The 12,978-nt window shown below is 44.0% G+C and overlaps 1 long non-coding RNA gene across 6 annotated transcripts; it reads left to right on the forward strand.

Moving 5' to 3' along the window:
- The first annotated feature begins 1,470 nt into the window (after positions 1-1,470).
- On the forward strand, positions 1,471-9,536 carry LOC130377977 (uncharacterized). 6 transcript variants are annotated; one of them, XR_008894434.1, is made up of 15 exons: positions 1,471-1,515; positions 2,149-2,195; positions 2,337-5,302; positions 5,389-5,490; positions 5,827-5,948; positions 6,092-6,181; positions 6,278-6,355; positions 6,467-6,508; positions 6,751-6,838; positions 7,050-7,700; positions 7,847-7,927; positions 8,024-8,102; positions 8,177-8,288; positions 8,635-8,778; positions 8,962-9,536. It is a non-coding gene; the product is annotated as an uncharacterized LOC130377977 (long non-coding RNA). The 6 variants fall into 6 exon arrangements; XR_008894432.1 differs by having other exon boundaries at positions 2,337-5,490; XR_008894433.1 differs by having other exon boundaries at positions 2,337-5,490; positions 8,658-8,778.
- Positions 9,537-12,978: the final 3,442 nt, after the last annotated feature.

The following is a 12,978-nucleotide window of genomic DNA, read 5'->3' on the forward strand; positions in this document are numbered from 1 at the left end:
GACTTCCCAAAAAATTTATAAAACCACTTCAAATGATGCAGAATAGTGCAGCCAGGGTCCTCACTAAAACAAGAAGGAGAGATCACATCACCCCAATCTTAAAGTCCCTGCACTGGCTCCCAATTAGTTAAAGAATTGATTTTAAAGCACTTCTGCTAGTTTTTAAGTCTTTGAAGGGGGTTGGGCCAAACTACTTGCATGACATGTTTAAGCAATATTCCCAAATAAGGTCCCTTAGATCACAACATAAACAATTACTACTGAAACAGACCGTCAGAACAAAGCAGGGTGAAGCAGCTTTTAGCCACTATGGTGTCCATCTCTGGAACCAGCTTCCAGAGACCATCAAAAACTCCCCCACTGTCACCATTTTTAAAACAAGAGTTAAGACCAAACTCTTTTTAGATGCTTTCGGAAGTTAATGCACATTGTTTTTATACTCTTTTTCTATTTCTCCATTTTTACTTTTAAATCAACTCTTTGCTGTTGGTATTCCATCTATATTTTACATTTTACTTTGCTAAAATTGTGTATGGTTCCAAATTTGTACTTTATTTTATTTATTCATTTTATTTTTTCATTTTGCATTTGTTTGAAGCACATTGAATTGCCACGTGTATGAAATGTGCTATACAAATAAATATGCCTTGCCTTCCCTTGCCTCTGCCATTGAAAAGGAATGTCTTGCCATCAAGTGGGCATTGGACAGCCTTCGGTATTATCTACTTGGACGGAACTTTGATTTGGAAACGGACCACCGGGCATTGAGCTGGATCAACTCCATGAGGGATAAGAACTCCCGTGTCACCAGATGGTACTTGGCATTACAGCCATATTGCTTCAATATTACTTACAGAGCTGGAAAACGAACTTGCTTGCCGATTACCTGTCCCGCCTTCCTGAACTTGCAGTTCCTGGAGAGGAGGGAGGTGATTTGACAGTTTGACCACTGTCCCTGTCTGTTTAACTGCCTATCAATAGCGTGCATTGATGGATAGTGTATGAACACTGTTCATACACTGTTCATTGAACAGCAAACCTTCAAGCATACAGTATATTCAGGCTATTTATTCAAGCAACACTCGCAAACAATCTCTCCCTCTCATCATGGCTCTGTACTGCAGACTAAAAGAGTCAGGGTGGGGCTGAGGGCTTTAAATATGGCGTCAGGAAACACCTGCTGGCACTGATTGGCCCAATTTGGGCCAAACCAATTTTCCTTGTGTCAAAGGAGTACACCGGACATTGACATTGGACATTAATGAGCAACTAGCCTAAATGCACTTGTGAAAATCACTGATCTACAAGATGAAATGAACTTTAACACGCATGCTGTATTTTTGATGAGTTTATTCATGGTTGATTTGCAAAATGCCACAGTATTATAATCCCCCTGTTGATTGGGCCTGTCTAGTGGGAGGGGCCATGGGGTATAAAAGGGGTGAGCTGCTGTCTTTCTGAAAGTCTGCTGTATGCTGTTGCCAGAAGAGGTTGTCTGTGATGCTATCTACTGAGGTGATTATTCCATTATGTTGTAAATTATGGTTAAATGCATTCAGTGATTGAGTTTAATGTGCATTTATTTTACTCTGCAATAACTTGACTGGAACTTTAGATGTTTGGGGATAAACAGCATAGGAGTCAGGTAGCTATAATAAACCGTGTATTTCGTTTATTTAGATAAAGCATTATGAAAAAGTTTGAATGCGCAATAAAGCATCCACTGGGTAGGCTGGTAGACTGATCTATCCAGCACACATCTAGGAGGACACGCCCACTAGTGATGTCACAATGCTGCACATTTTCAAACCTGCTTGTAATGGCTAATCAAAACTCACACCTGGTGGTATGATAGGTCCCCTATAACCAGTGAATTGGTCTCTTTGATGAAAGCTTCCTCCTCACTCACGCACACAAACACACTCACTCGCGCACACAGTAAGGTGAATTGAATAAAGATTTTTTTCGTTTTGAAGTATGAATCTAAATCAGTCAAATCCGACTCATCCCTTTAATTAAAATGAGGGAGTTCATTTTATCATAATCAAACACAGAGCTGAAATAGCCTCCCAGTGTTACCAAGGCGTCCAGAGGGCGCCGAACCTGCGTTGAGTTGTGACTTATTTAACATCTCTTCCTGTTTCACAGATTAAAGACTTTTTGAAGTAAAGAGGAGCATCTCATCTGAAACTGATGTGAGTAGAATTGTGTGGCAAAGCACAACTGATGTGATGTGTATGTTGAATATAAATCACTGATAATGTGTGAAGGGGATTGTAGTGGTTTAACTCTCATTTGAAATTTGGACCTTGAGTAAACTGTTCCTTCCTTCAAAGGTCTATCATGGATATTTAACTGAAGTTCTGTGAGTATCCCAACTTAACCATGAAGATGAACTGCAAACTGTAAGTCATTAATTTCTCATTACTCTTGGGCACATTGATGTATTTTTGCTTCTTGGTGAGTTAACCCGTTGGCTAAAGGTTGATCTGAGCAGTAAGGATGTTTTATTGGTTCATTGGTTTCTTAGGTGTTTGGTTTATGTTGGTTTTAATGATTTGTTAAAATGGTTACGAGATCCAAGTTATTGTTGTAAGCTGGAGTAATTGGTTGGGTTCTGATGTCTTAAGTCTTCTTTCCAGCTACTTTCCTGAGCTCTGCATCTTCAACACACGAGTGTTGCTTTACTGATGAGGGTGTGGTCTGAGTGAGCGGAGGTGCATACTGGGATACAGAGCTGTCTGAAGTCTACAGGTCTGTAGGCACGCCCCCTCAGGGGAAACCAAGTGTTTCAGAAACCGTCGTGACGTCAGTTACATGGACTAGAATGTTCTTTAAGATGGAGACGGGATTCAGAAGGAGAAACGCCAGGGGGAGATGAGGGGGCTCCTCATCTCAACAGCTGAAACACAACTGCAGTCTGACACAGAGAACCATGGAACACATTCAACAGTCCCCTCCATGCATCGTGACTCCTCATGAAAAGTTTCATTTCCAAGAAGGTCTTATTTGGGGCCATCCCCATATGGATCCTGCTCCTCAAGAGCCAACCCCCCTCCACTGAGTGGTCTTCTGAAGAGATGACTTCCTTCCTGTCCTCAGGTTGATTAAAGCTGCACCGTTTGCATCTGTGAAGGCCCCTCATTCAGGAAACCACTGGACTACAAAGAAATGACTTCAGAAACGTTGAATCAACCTGGGACACATTTGGAGACGCCAAGCATAATCCATCACCAATGTGGGACGCCACTGAAAAATGTTGCACACAATTAACTTCTCTGGAGACATTGGTTGTTCTGTTCTGGGTGCCCTGGCAGGAGAGCTGGGGTTGGATGATGGAACGTTATTTGGCATGAGGTTTTTACCCCTGCATGATTGTTTGGCCTTTTATGGATCAGTGGTGTGTGTGTTTGGGTTTGACATGAGATGGATTTTTTCATCGCTAGGGTTCAACTGTGTGTGTGGGTGTGTGTGTCTCCCACTCACACGTAGAACCCCATACCAGGTGTGTGTGTGTGTGTGTGTGTCCGGCTTGCTTTGATCGTGATAATGTTCATACGGGGGTCTGTGTGATTGGCTTGGGATATTGGACTGGTCAACTAAATCATACCTGATGGACGGCCACACGTTTACTTAAGAGCCTCCAGTAGACATGAAGAGCCCTGAGTGACGCTCCGTAGCGATATCCAACACACTGGGCAGGAAGGAGAGTATCCAACAAGCGGCGTGTTCAGATCAGTGACTTCAAACTAGGACCAATCAGGATCAATGGAGGATGGACACCAAAAGGAATTCCACAAGGAGAGTCTGACGTTGGAAAGGGACCTAATTGGATATTCAAGATGACCTTCAGACCTGTAATGAGACGGCTCTTCCTACCTGGCTGGATTGATGGAGAGCCCTGTGGATCTTGTCTTGCTCTCAGTTGCACGTCTTCTCAGGCTGAACTCTAATTGTCTCGGACAGGAATAGCTGAACAATTGGTTCCCTTAAATCAGAACCAATCCGGGAACTCCATCTAGTGCGCCCTTCGAGCTGAAGTTGTGCTCTTCAGCTGAGGAGGTAAGGAAACCTTCACTGGGGCTTCAAGATGTAAAGAGGACAATGTTTCAAAGTGTTCCATGGTACTCTGATGAAGACCGTTGGTGTGTTCCACTGGCTGAGAGGAAGAACCCACACATCTTCCTCTTGGCCTTTCTCCTCTCAGAATCCTGGCGCCATCTTGAAGGATATTCCAGCTCATGTAACTGATGTCACGACAGATTCACAAACACTTGGTTTCTCCTGAGGGGCGTTTCTATAGAACTGAAGACTTCAGACGGCACTGTATCCCAGCATGCATCTCTGCTCACTCAGACCACACCCCCATGAGTAGGATGCTACACTCTTGGGATGGAGATGTAGTGTTTTATAAGTAACAAGGGAGCAGACTAAGGGGATTAGAACGTAATAGAATGTCAAGTCTAAATCTTTAAACCATGAAGATGGTTGGAAAAGTCAGGAATTTGGCTTATTTTTAATATGGGCAGTCCTTTCACTCGGATGCTCACTTGAAATGTACATGCGTTGGCTGGCTGGCATGATTTGCTGTTGGTGATGAGGCGGTCAGGGTGACGTTGCAGGGCTATGGTCGGCTCTCTGTGAGCTCAACGTTTAGATTTTCTCTGGTTTGTACCCTGAATAATCTAGATAATTGTAAAATGTAGACACGGTTTTGCATTGAATGATTCCAGGATTTTAGGTTTAAAGTTGTTGTACATGGTAGTTTGGTTCTTCGTCTGGTTTTGAGTGATTATAACTTGTACACACTGGGTGCATAATAATTTAATGTTACACTGAATAGTATTAATGACCAACAGCAACAAACAGATCTCCTCAAGGTAAGTCTGTTGGCTGTATTTTAATGAAGACCATCGCTGGACTTCAGGATCTTCCACCGTTCAGCTCAAGGTGAGGCGCTGGTTACGTTTTTTCTTTGGTTGGTTCCGGCTGGAATGTTCGGATTCCAGTCGGACGGTTTGTGCTTCCCGCCGTGGAAGGTTCTGAGTGCGGTCACTTGATTTAGTCCCAATGGTTAGCATAGAAAGTTGTAGTCTTGACAACCATAAGAACACTAACACGAATTTCGTACAATATGTTAATTTTCGATGGTTGCGCCGTACTTTTAACCACGTTGACGGGACTCTCGCTGCGTACAAAACGGCGTTCTACTGGCGGCCCAATTTTTGGTGAAGGCTGAAAATCATTTCAAGGTGGAAGACAATTTGACATTTCTTCAAAGGAACCCAGCACCTGAATATGAGTTGAGTAAATTTGATTTAATATTGATACTGCTTAGTGTTCATTGTTACTTCACTGTTACTTGCTGATATAAACCTCCTGCTGTAGCTCAAAGGCGAGTCTGAGAGGCTGTGGACCGGAGGCTTGTGGTGCCAGGATGGACCGGAGACTGAGGCTGGAGACCAGGGGCCTGCAGCACCGGACCAGAGGGTAACCATCACCAAGCTCATCTGAAACACTAAAATCCTCAGAGGTTTAGTTCTGGTTTTGGTCAATTTATGACTTTACATCTGTGCCAAGCTGTGATTTGAGTTAATTCATACCGGTTTTGTGTAGGAGTCATATGAGCCATTATTGTTTCTGGTGCTGCTATGACCATAGTGGATGAATTGCTGAACGCAAAAATCTGCAGACGTTGTCTAATTTAAGTGTTTAAATATGTTTTAAATTAGTCTTCCATTTTACAAGTGAACCTCAGATGCAGGAGGTGGGGTGTATTGCGCCCCAAGGTGTTTTACTGCTGAGACCAAGTGTGTTTGTAACCAGACCAGGAATCCATGGCTGAAGGAGCGGATGGAGGCCCTGCCTGGTGGAGGAGCCATGCTGAAAGCCCTGCCTGGTGGAGGAGCTGACGGAGGCCCTGCCTGGTGGAGGATGTCTGTCGTGGGGTAGAAGTGACCATCACACTCACTGCCACTTCTCGTAGAATACTGCTACCACAAACCACCGGCGTTTGTACCATATATACCAGACGACTACATCTGTTTTACCACATGTTGCAGCAAGCCTTCCGCTGTCTGTTCCAAACCAGGACTCTGGTTTGGAGGAGAGCTGATGGAGGAGCTGATGGAGGAGCTGAGTCGCTGGAGGACGACTAGGAATCGACCAACAAGGATTCCTCGTAAGTTTGTATTTACTTGCATGGTTGACCTAAAGGGCAAAATAGAGCTGTTACTTTGACATGCGTTAACAAACTACCGCTGTGTTTTCTTACTAGAACGTGTTTCTGGAGCGGAGGCGAGCTGATAGGGGAGCCGTGAATCTGGAGGATGACGTCACTCTACCAACAAGGATTGTAAGATTGTATTAACCTGTATCAACAAAGTGGAAATAAAGGGCTTAAAATTAAGACAAACTACAAGTTTTTTACCAGACGTTGGTACCAGACTTGCGCTTTTTGTTTCAGACCAGGACTCTGGCTGAGGAGAGCGGATGGAGGAGCCATAAAGTAAGCAGAGTGGACTTAACGCAGGATTAGTTTGTCCAGTAGAAGTTAAGGCGTACTACTGTGGTTGGTTACCAGACAAACTACAGCTGCTACTTTGTAACGCGCCACTAGATCCGGACTACTCCTGTGTTTGTGACCTTACATTAGAGACCAACTACTCCTGTGTTTGTGACCTTACATTAGAGACAAACTACTACTGTGTTTGTGACCTTATAATGGAGCCAAATTACGTTTGTAACCAGACCAGGAATCTGGAGGACTGACGGAGAAGCCGTACATCTGGAAGGCAAATCCTGAGGACGATCAGGACTCTACCATCAAGGATTCCTCGTAAGTTTGCATTATCTGGATATAGTGGACTGGGTTGGGGGTTCAACTCTCAAACCAATGGTGCCGGGTTCAAGTCCTCAGAATACAGTGATACGTCCTTGAGCAAGGCGCCCTAAAGCCTGCCTGCTCCTTAATGACGTCTCTTTGGTTCAGATAATGTTGCATCTTTTGAATATTGAACCTAATCAATGTCCTTGTTTGGTCCGGGCAGACACACCTGAGCTGAACCCCACCTGATCCGGACATCCTGCTGGTCCCGTCTCCTCAGTTCATCTGAGCCTCTTCCTCCAGAAGACATGCTGAGCTCAGCGGTCTGAGGCTGATGTATCAATGACCTCAAGTGGGAGTAATCTTCTTGACCCCACATGTAGCCGTGTGCTTCCACACGCCTTTCCCTCACGTCTGTCACTAACCTAATTACTTCACTACTCTCTGCTCCTTCTCCTTCTTCTTCCTTCTCCGTGGTTCGAACCTTTACTCTGAAGGAGTGTCTCCTTGAACCTTTACACTGAAGGAGCGTCTTCCTGTCCTCAGAGGGTTCAGCGTTAGGGTTGAGAGTCAGGGTTTAGAGTCAGGGACAGAGCTGGTCAGGGAGGGCTGGTTTTACATAAACCTTTTCACTTGCTTTCTGAATGGTGGTGACATTTTGAAAAGATTAATTTGGGAAAATGTTTTCCTCTTTTTTTGCTTTACAAAAATATGTATTAAACTTCTGTGTTTGTAACCAGACCAGGTATCCATGGCTGAAGGAGCTGATGGTGGAGCCGTGCTGAAAGAGCGGATGGAGGAGCCGTGCTGACGGCCCTGCCTGGTGGAGGAGCCGTGCTGACGGCCCTGCCTGGTGGAGGATGTCTGTCGTGGGGTAGATGGAGCCTGACTCTGTGACATCACACTCACTGCCACTTCTCGTAGAATACTGCTACCACAAACCACCGGCGTTTGTAACAATATACCAGACTACATCCGTTTTACCACACATTGAAGCAAGACTTCTGCTGTTTGTTCCAGACCAGGACTCTGTCTGAGGAGAGCAGATGGAGGAGCTGAGATGCTGGAGGACAACTAGGAATCGACCAACAAGGATTCTTCGTAAGTTTGTATTTACTTACATGGTTGACCTAAAGGGCAAAATAGAGCTGTTACTTTGACATGTGTTAACCAACTACCGCTGTGTTTTCTTACTAGAACGTGTTTGTGGAGCGGAGGCCAGCTGGTAGGGGAGCCGTGAATCTGGAGGATGACCATCACTCTACCAACAAGGATTGTAAATTTGTATTAACCAAAACAAAGGGGAAATAAAGGGCTTAAAAATCTCTCAAACTATATGTTTGTTACCAGACTTTAGGGCCAGACTCGCGCTGTTTGTTCCAGACCAGGACTCTGGCTGAGGAGAGCTGATGGAGGAGCCAAGACTCTGTAGGACAACATCACTCCACCAACCAGGATCCTCGTAAGTTTGCCTAAAAAGAAAGAGTGGACTTGTTGTAACGCAGGATTAGTTTGTCCAGTACAAGTTACGGCATACTATCGTGTTTGTTTACCAGACAAACTACAGCTGCTACTTTGTTACGCGCCATTAGAGCCTAACTACTCCTGTGTTTGTGACCTTACATTAGAGACAAACTACTACTGTGTTTGTTACCTGATATTGGAGACAAACTACTCCTGTGTTTGTTACCTTGCATTAGAGCCCAACTGCTGCGGTGTTTGTTACCTTACATTAGAGACAAACTACTACTGTGTTTGTTACCTGATATTAGAGACAAACTACTACTTCGTTTGTTACCTTACATTAGAGACGAATTACGTTTGTAACCAGACCAGGAATCTGGAGGACTGATGGAGAAGCCGTACATCTGGAAGGCAAATCCTGAGGACCAGCAGGACTCTACCATCAAGGATTCCTCATAAGTTTGCATTATCTGGACAAAGTGGCCTAGGTAGGGGGTTGGGGGTTCAACTCTCAAACCAATGGTGCCGGGTTCAAGTCCTCAATACAGTGATGTGGCCTTGAGCAAGGCGTGCTAAAGCCTGCCTGCTCCTTAATGAATTATCTTTGGTTCAGATAATGTTGCATCTTTTGAATATTGAACCTAATCAATGTCCTTGTTTGGTCCGGGCAGACACACCTGAGCTGAACCTCACCTGATCCTGTTTGGTCGGGGGTTGACACACCTGAGCTAAACCCACCCTGATCCTGACATCCTGCTGGTCCAGTCTCCTCAGTTCTCCTGAGCCTCGTCCTCCAGAAGACCTGCGTAGCTCAGCAGTCTGAGGCTGATGGATCAATGACCTCCAGTGGGAGGGATCTTCTTGACCCCACTTGTAACCGTGTGCTTCCACACGCCTTTCCCTCACATCTGTCACTAACCTCACTACTTCACTACTCTCTACTGCTTCCTCTTTTCTTCCTTCTCTGTGGTTTAAACCTTTTATACTGAAGGCGCGTCTTCCTGCCCTCAGAGGGTTCAGCGTTAGGGTTGAGAGTCAGGGTTTAGAGTCAGGGACAGAGCTGGTCAGGGAGGACTGCTTTTACACAAACCTCTTGACTTGCTTTCGGAATGGTGGTGACATTTTGAAAAGATTCATTTGGTAAAATCTTTTCCTCTGCTTCCCTTTACAAAATTGTATCAAACTTCTGTCAAGTGTTTTTGTTTAAATATTAAAATCCCACATTGACTTCTACATGTTTGGTGCGGTTCATTTATTTGTCCTTTTAACTTGGTTAATGTCAAGCTAAACTCCTGCAATACATTAATATACATGATTGTTATTCAACAATGTTCACATAATCCATTTTGTAAAAATATGAAACCCCAATATTACTACTAAATTCAAGCCTATTCATGTATTTAAAGGCCCACTATGCAAGATCGGGAATTTCTTCGCTGTTTTCTTGGTTTGGCACGCACCTTTCTCTACACAGCGCCCCCTACAGCTTCGTAGTAGATATTTTACAACACAGTCGTAACAACTCGTTGACGACCCTTCCCCATGCACTTCTACGCTAGCCATGTGCATTTGTTTTCAAAGAAGCCGGCGAATGCGTGGAGCTGTCATGCCGAATTTGTACCGGCTGCCAAATTTGTACCGGGCGCGTCATCCATACGTAATCCATTCCAAACCTGCCTGGCAACAGATGATCGCGTTGTCCGTTGCCTGGCAACGGACGATCGCGTCGAATGACGTGAAAGGTTCCCGAACATTCGCGAACCTTCAAGCTCGTTCATTCGCACTAGTCCGTTATCTGTATTGTACTATTTCGTCCTTGACCTGCTTTAAACACTCAGTTTACTTGGTAAATTTGATTAAACAATTAAATACAATACAAATATAAAGTAAAAACAAGTGTTATCTAGCGATCCGTTTTCTGTGTTATGTTATTTCGTCTTTGGCAACATGAGCGCAAATGTTTTTTTGAAACCTGCCCGGCAACGGACAACCCTTGCGTGATCAGTTGTCCGTTGCCTGGCAAATTTGGCAGCCGGTACAAATTTGGCATGACAGAGCCATATCCGAAGTAGATGAAGTGCGGACAAGGTTATACATTTTTAAAACTGTTTGTATTGCAATAAACATAAATCCATCCTTTTTTATAGTTGACGGGGAGAATTTATATCCTAGATTATAATTGTTTTATTTTAGGTTGAACAGAACAATCAGTGTAAGAGTGTTGGCCAACGTAATAATCTAAATAAACAAGAACCTGGATTCGGGGATTCAGCCTGTGTCTGGGGGACGAGACAGACGAACGGCAAACACCCATGGAAATGAAACACACAGGGCTCACAACAAAATGGTTGAGCAAACACATTTGTACAGAGACTATCAACATCAAGAATACCACGAAGACAAAGTTCACCCAAGGGTACTTTCAATTTCAAAAGCAATACGGCCAAGTCTGCGTCTGATTTGCAGACTTCTTTTCCTTTCAGTTCACTCTATTCCTGAAAAGCTTGCCCAATGTTTACTCGTGTCTGGCCTCTCTGTCGGTCAGTCTCCCTTTTGTCTTATCCTGTTCCTCCGACATTGGGTTTCTCTGTCTCTTTTTAGTCGGCTGATCTATGATGAAAGTAACAATCCCATTTAGTTACTTGTATTTATATCGAGCCGGTTCCGTGTTTGGGGGTCTGTGCCATAAAGCAATTCGTTACTTCGCGAGACCCGAGACTCCCGCGAGAGTGGGCGGCGGGTTGCCGGCAGAAAACTATTCCATTGCTCCGCCAAGATGCGCAAGGGGGAGTCGAAACAACGAACAATCGAAGAAAAATTTATAATAGAACCATCACAATGACTCTTAGCCTGTTATATTAAGGTAAATCAAGCCAAAAAAGTTGCATAGTTCCCATTTCACTCGTGTCTGGTCTCTTTTCTGGTCCAACTTCTTTTTATTCTTCTTTTGTTCCACCGACAGTCGCCTCTTGGGTCCCTTATCAGTCGATTGATCCATGATGAATGCAACAATTGCCTCGCAACTGGCTGTTTATATCTAGCCGGTGCCATGTTTGGGGGTGTGTCTGTGCCGTAAAGCATTTTCGAAACTACAATCTGACTACATTTTCGAGGCACGATTGGATACTTCCGCTGCGTCACATCCGGATTGTGTCGGTCCGAACAGAGCAAGTTCCATATGCGCTTTTTCCTTGGAGAGGCGACATGGGGCAATGACACACCCACCAAACGACCCAGAAATAGTTGCAGAACCATCAGAATAACTCTCAACCTGCATAATTAATGTAATTTTGGCTAAAAAAAAAGTTGCATAGTGGGCCTTTAACAATGTACATACTGCCCCGCAGGCCATTCTCTGCTACTACAACACGTTCAATCCAACAACCCGTCTCACATCAACGTACTATAGCTAGTTGGTTCAAACGGAAAATGTAGTTTGGTGTGAGACTGTTGTCCAGCAGAGGGAGCTGTCATACACCTTAATTATACAGGAATGTCTGTATTTACATTTTAAAATGTTCATGGGCGGGTCTAGTTTGTCTGCAAATAACTATGCCTCCAGCAACAGGATTGGTCGAAATATATGAAGTGAAAGAAATAAAAGCCCAGTTCACCAGATCTGAGGTCAGCTGCGGTCAGTTTTTGGCTCATGAATGTATTGAGTGAACGATGTCTGAGCTAAATATTCACCACCTGGAACTTGGTTTCCTGGAGCTCGGAGGACGGCAGGACGTGTGTTTACCTGGTCGATTAGGCGCTGAACGCAGACCCTGAACCCAGACATCCTAATCACAGACCCTGTGTTTAATTAGCCCTGAATATAATTTTTGGGTTAAAAAAATAAATAAAAGTAAAAATATTTATAAGTACTAGCCTAGTCTAGATAGTCCTTCTGGCAAGAGAATAAAAAGATTATGTTTAAAAACATTACCTTTTTACCACCTCAAGTGAATTAACCTATCCCCAGGCAGAATAGTGTGTGTAAAGTCTGTCTCACTTGTATTAATTTTACTTGATAACTCGAATAACTTGAACGGAACTTTAGACATTTGGGGATAAGCAGCACAGCAGTCAGGTAGCTATTTTAAGCTATAATAAACTGCACATTTTGTTTATATAGGTGAAGCATTATGAAAAATGTTCATGCAAAATAAAGCATAGAAATCATTTTGGCATTTTCATTTTCCGTCTGGGCTAAGCCCCGGATGTTTATGAAACCTAGAAACACCCCTGGTGTTAGCTGAGAGTGAAAAGGATTTAAAGGATAACTACAAATAACCAATGTTAGGGAAATGGGTTTGTTTTGTTGCGCGTTTATGGATTTTTTTTTTTATATGTATATATCGGCCGATATATCGGCATATCGGTTTTTTAAATCACAAAATATTCGTATCGGTATCGGCCTTAAAAATTCTATATTGGTCGGGCTCTACTTATAAGTGGAGGTTTCAGACCCCTGGGGCTCAATCACCAGCCAATGAACGGACCCCCTGTGTAAAGACATCTTGCTTAATGAGCTTGATACCCATTTGAGGAGTTGGATCATCACAGAGCAACCTGTCGGTCGAACTGCCGCGCAATCTTCTGCTCTCTGAATGCACGCGCGTCCCATCTCCCGCCCCTTGCGCGGAGCCGAGAGTCAATTAGCGTCACGGAGCCGCCGCGGCGTGAGGAGGCGGCGCTGAAAT

The sequence above is a fragment of the Gadus chalcogrammus genome, unplaced genomic scaffold, assembly GCF_026213295.1.
Source record: "Gadus chalcogrammus isolate NIFS_2021 unplaced genomic scaffold, NIFS_Gcha_1.0 GACHA028, whole genome shotgun sequence".
NCBI classification, from domain to species: domain Eukaryota; kingdom Metazoa; phylum Chordata; class Actinopteri; order Gadiformes; family Gadidae; genus Gadus; species Gadus chalcogrammus.